The following is a 6000-nucleotide window of genomic DNA, read 5'->3' as shown; positions in this document are numbered from 1 at the left end:
AAGGCAGAGCACGGAGCTGCTGTGGGCATCGCACAGGCTGCAAGAGGAAGCGTGCCTGCCACTCGCTTGTTTTCGGATTCACGTTAGCAGTCGGAAACTTGCAGCTACTTGTGCTGCTACCTATTTCTCTTCCAGCTTTCCCTGGAAAGAATAGTGCCGGGGTTTATGTTTCGAGACGCAGACATTACAGTGGTAGATGCGACGGAGAATGGAAATAGAGAGTGCAGCGGACAGTTTCTGGTGCTTCACGTGAGGCAAGGGGAAAGGGCAGCCCAGCAGTGGCTTTTCCTTCTGGAGCCTTTTTCTTTGGGAGCAGCTGCTGCAAGTGGGCAACGGAGCTGCGAGAGGGCATAATGTGACGGCACGTCTATCTGAGAAGGAAGCTGCCGAGCCGCAGTGTGTTGTGCTCAGTTTCAAGGCTACTTGGAAGAGGGGGGTACTAGAAGAACGCCTTCTAGCTGGACGCGTCCTTCTGGGGGTGCTCCAGCTGCATGGACTCTGCAGCATTGAAGGTGTAAGAACCTGCTTCTGACCAGGTAGTGTCCAGGAGTGCAACACAGCACCTTCCTTTGTGAAGCAGCCAGAGCATTCTGAGCTGAATCTGCTTGTGAAGCAGCTCTTGGCTGGACATGTGAAATTCGCTCCACTGAGTACATGCAGTCGGTGCCCAACTGCTTCGTTCTTCGCCTTCTGCGGTCTGGACAGAACTGAAGCCCAGCGATGACTTTTAGCCGTGCCGCTCTTCAGCGTGTGTACTGCACGCATCCACAGTGTGCTGTGCAAGGATTTTCCTCAGCTCTGGCTCAGCGCAATGCATCAGGAGAGAAACACTTGCTGGTGTAGCTTTTCGCTGGCCAAGACTTTCAACACAGCAGCACACTCTGGGCGACGAGGAAGACAAAAGAAGAACACCTTTTCGCCCTGCCACGTTCTTCTGTGCGAGACGCCTATCCGCGTCTTCTCTCGCTGCAAGGCTCTAATGTGCGCTGTGCTACTTGGAAGTGAGAAGGCAGGTGCAGAGAAGCACGGTCATCTGCCGGCGCTGTGCAGGCTGTAAAGGAAAGAGGACTGCCACTGGAATGTGGTGCAAATACAAGTTCCCACGCGTCGGGGGCATGCTCTGGGTAAGCCCGTTGAACTAAAGCTGTTCTCTGTGCCAGACGTAGCCGAGAATCTCTCCCTTTACATTTAGAGCGAATGTGCTGCTGTATGTCGCTGAGAGGCAAAGTGCATAGCCCAGGCGTGTTTCGGCAGAAGCAGCAGCCTGCAGCATTTGGCTGCTGCTTGACTCCGGCAGAATGAAAGCGCGACATGGCTACTAAAGAGGCCGAACGAAGGCGCCGAGCACCGGGCTCGTGTCCGCAGCGTACAAACTGAGAAAGGAGCTTGGCTGGCGCTCGCCTGCCTGCCGACTTCACGTTAGCATTGAGAAGGAGGAAGTTCAACGGCAGCTACTTGTGCTACTACTTCTCCCTCTTCCAAGCATCCCTGGGAACACTGGCGCTTACCTTTGGGCTCCGAGATGCAGAAAACACAGCGGTCGATGGCAAGGAGAGGGGAAGTAGAGAGTGCAGCGGGGAGTTGAAGTGGCTTTACGTGAGGCAAGGGGAAGGTGCAGCCCAGCATTGGCTTTTCCTCCTAGTTCTTTTCTTCAGGAGAGCAGCTAGCAAGCGAGCTGCGAGAGCCAACAATGGGATGGCACGTCTTGTCAGAGAAGCCGCAGTCTACAGTGCTGTAGAGTGCTGTGCACAGTTTGAATGCTGCTGTAAGTACACGGTACTTTTGGAACGGCTTCTCTCCTGACTCTCCCGTCTCTGTGAGCTCTAGCTGCTTGAACTTGGCCACACTGAAGGTGTGTGCACGTGATTGCGCTGCGAGTATCAAGTCTTCCAGAGACGAGGGATAGTCAACAAATGCTTTCTCACCTGGCCCGTCTCTCAGTCCGAACTGTGGCTGGAAACGCTGCTGTGCTGCAAGGGTGGACTTAGCCACTCTGAGAGAATGTGATGACGCTCTATAGATAGTTGCGAAGGAAAGTGCTGGTCACTGCAATGTTTCGCCTAGTTTACAGACTTTAGAGGGACTCTGAAGGCCAACGCCTTCTTCTAGCACTTGTTCTCTGCGTGCAGCTGCTGGATGTTCGGAAGGGCTTTGGGATCGGCGAGAGGTAGAGGGTAGGATGGTGCCTAGAGGTTGAAGGAAAGTGCGTCTCTCCAGGACCTTTGATGCAGTTCAGTGGGTGCGAGTTGCATGTTGAGCATGTTCATGATGGCACAGAAAATGTTCTGAAAGAAAGAGGCCGTGCTGCAGCTGCCTTGACTTTTGCTGCTTAGAAACTGCGCAGCCAACAATGAAAAGATTCCTCTTGCTTCCCCGCTACGCGCAGGATCACATTCTTTTATGTCTCCAAGAGGCAGGATGCACAGCGGATCTCTTCCACCAACAGCTCGCACACGACTTGGGCCGGCGCCAGCGAAGCGCTTGGCTTTTTCCCCGGCACTGTCAGCGCTCCTCGAAACAAGCACACGATGGCTCTGACCACTTGCAAAAGAAGGCCAAGCACCAGGCGCTGCTCGAAACCACCCCAAGGGCAGAGGCAAGTTGCAAACGTCCCTGCACTCAAATCAACAGCACATCAGGACAAAAAGATTTCCCTCAACTTCCCCTTCCAAGAGCGGACTCTTCTTTATACCGCACTCCAAGAGGCAGACAAACCTCTTTGGCCCAAACCAATCTTTGCCCTCTCGCAGATTCTGCCCACCAACTTGAAACCATCTGGCAAAAACACAGCTCAAAACAGTGCGGGCTGAGGAAGATCTTGCTGCCTGCAACTTCAACTGCACCCTTCAAACTAGCAGCACACACGCTGTTCTAAGCACTTTCTATTCCTCCCCGTGCTACCTTAACATCTGCTCCAGCAACACTGGCACTTATGTCCTTGTCTTGGCAAGGAAAGGCACTCCGAGTCTCTTGGCCTTGCCTTGCCTTCAGTACCTTGTCTAGTTCTTCTTAAGCTACCCTTGCTCTGCTTCCTTTGCCTCTGCTGCCTTGCCTTGCACTACCTACAACTTGCTGGCTTTGCTTTGCCCTGCCTACCACTCTTGCCCTCGCCTTCCATGCAGGCAAGGCGCTGCAAAGCAAGTGCAGGCAATTGTGGGCAAGTCAAGGGAGAGGTAAGCAAGGCCAGAGCAGTGAGGGCAAAGCAAATGGAGTGGTAGGCAAGAGAAGGCCCAGACGTTAGAGGCAAGGCTGGCCATAGGAAGGGAAGTCCACTGATGGGTAGGCCAGGCAGAAACAAGAAGGGCTCGGCAATCCAAGGCCCTGGAGGAAAGCAGTAGGCAGGTCAAGGGCGGGGCATGGACGTGCGAAGGAATGCAAGGCTCCAGAGAGCTAGCAGGGCAAGGCAAGGAAACTGTTGTGTTGCCAAGGCAAGGCAAGGATAGGCAAGGCAGGTGAGAAGTATATTCGAGGACTGCTGGCACACAACTGCTCTGTGTGGCTTGGCGAGGCGAGGCGAGGCAGGGCAATGAGGGTCCTCGAAGGAAAAGGAAAGGTGAGGCCAGAGCTAGACGAATGTGAAAGGAAGTCAGGTGGGGGATGGGTGAGCAAGTCAATGCAAGGCAGGGGAGAAAAGGCAGGTTGAGGGAAGGCTACAGAGAGGGCAGCAAGGAAATGCAAGGCATGGGGAAGCATGTGAGGAGTGAGTGCTGCCAGCCGGCTGGGATGGCAGGGGCGGGGCAACTGCAAGTAGCATGGCAGGGATGTGGAGGGGGGTGTTAGTGTGCGGGAGGTGTGTGTGTGTGTGTGTGTGCAGCGGAGTGCAGGGTAAGTGCAGGTGTGTGTGTATGTGCATAGGGGGGTTTTGTGCCAGGTGCTGTGCCGGGGGGAGCCGTCCCACAGCCAAGAAGGTGTGGGAGTGAAAGGAGTAACATAGATGTGTCTTTACAAAGAGACCTTGTGAATCCATCCTTAGACAAGGCTAGGAATTTACTGGTAGGGGCGTAACAGAAGAAAGTCTTAGTTCTAGAAACTGTTACTAATCGACAGAGACTGTTGCTCAGCCAAGGCCGTGTTAAATTCCTGAACCTAGAGCAAGGCAGCAAAGACTTAATAGCATTAGGAATAGTTTCGTTTTCTTCCTTTCCATACCAAGAGGGGGGTGCATATTAGAGGGGAGCCTAGAGTAGGCAGTTCCGGAAGTCTGTAATTCCCGAGTACCTCCGAGGGTGCTGTTGCCAGGAACTTCGCATCAAAAGGGGGCTGCATCCCGCAATCAGTTGAGAGACTCCAAGGCAAAAGCCCCATGGCCTCTCCCTGTAGTTGAAGAATGTTACAGGCCTCCTCTGTCTCCTTTTTGGTGGATGAAGAAAGTCAGAAAGCAACACTTCTGCCAGAACTCTCCAAGATGCCCCCTTTGCTCGCAGTGACTCCATCACTGGCCGGGAAGCTGTCTTTTCTCCCAGAGGAGTTCGAGATACAGTTAAAAGCCGAGTGGCAGAGAAAAAAGGCAATACTTGGTTTACAAGGGATGGCAAACAAGAGATACCAGAAGCTTTGGCCCTACCAATCTTAAAAGAACTCCGTGAAGAGAGTCCTTGCACCTCCTGAGGATTGGCAGAAGCCTTCCTCATGCTGGATGGTGCTGGGGGTCTTTTTAGACTGGCAAAACGAGCTGTTGAAGGTTGCTTGATCTGTGCTAAAGCAAACAGCCAAGTTACAAAGGAACTTGCCAGGGGAGGGAGGCCTTGGGCTGCAGGTCCCTTCCAAAGATGCCAGGTGGATTTTCCTGAGATGCCCCAAGTGGGAAGGCTTCATATCTTCTGGTAATGGTATGTCAGCTAGCAAGGTGGCCAGAAGCATTTCCAACTGCTTCAGCAACGACAGCATCAGGTATTAAGGCATTTTTGGAACAAATCATTCCAAGATACAGCATTGTAGAAGCAATAGACTCAGATAGGGGAACTCATTTGACAGGAAAGATCCTTCAAGGGGTTTTGGCTTCTTTAGGAACACAATGGAACCTCCATAGGCCCTGGCACCCCCAGAGCTCAGCTCGGGTAGAAAACAATGAAGAGAGAAATAAACACCTTTTGAAGCTGGTAATAGAAACCAAGATGCCATGGCTAGGGCTTTGGACATTGGCTTTGGTGAGAATGAGAGCTCGACCCAGAAGAGGGATTCCGTTCTCCCCCTTTCCGTCGTTGTTATGAATTACCCGGCTAAGTCTCAACCTAGTGGGGGAGTAGAGGTAAGTGATGTATATTTAAAACCATCTGTGGCCAGGATACTGCTTCTTGTGAAACCCCTTCAACAGGAAGCTCAGCTGGCACAAGCCCCACCTTTGGACTTTGCTGCTTGTCACATCCAACCAGGAGATTGAGTCCTAGGTAAGGAGTAGAAAGAAGCGCCAGTGGTTCTGAAATGGCGTGGCCCATTCCAAGTGTCACTGACGACAGAAACAGCCATGAAGACAGCTGGACACAGGTGGACCAGTCACTCTCGGGTCAAGGTCTCTGAAGCCTCAGAGATTTGCACATCTCAGCTGGAGGAGAAGGCCGGGAGGCTGTGACTGACACTCTGCAGGAGTGGGCCGGAGCAGTAGCCAGTGCTTCGACATCAGAGGAAGCCCTGCGTGCCTACCCACAGACCACCTGCTGAAATAGTCTCTATGGGCATCCCTCCTCTAGAATCTCCACTCACTGGGGCGCTAATACTTGCTGGATTCTTTTATGTTCAGTGGTTTCTGTGTCTTCAATTGCCACAGGTGGTGCAGAAGACAACGGGAAAATTAGACTAGCTAATTAGATCACATTATTAAAATATTTTCCTTACTAGTTCTACTTTTATATGGTCAGCTAAGTTTAGGCCAGGAATGGGAGAATCAATTTGCAGCCTTAGCAGAAGAAGTAGCAAAAGTTTTTAACCTTAGCAATTGCTGGCTCTGTGGAGGGCCAGGAGGATCTGAAGAGTGCCTATGGTTGGCTAGCCCAGCTGAACCTA

Source organism: Coloeus monedula (genome assembly GCF_965178545.1).
Source record: "Coloeus monedula genome assembly, chromosome: 13".
Taxonomy (NCBI): domain Eukaryota; kingdom Metazoa; phylum Chordata; class Aves; order Passeriformes; family Corvidae; genus Coloeus; species Coloeus monedula.
Note: the sequence above shows the minus strand (reverse complement) of the source record.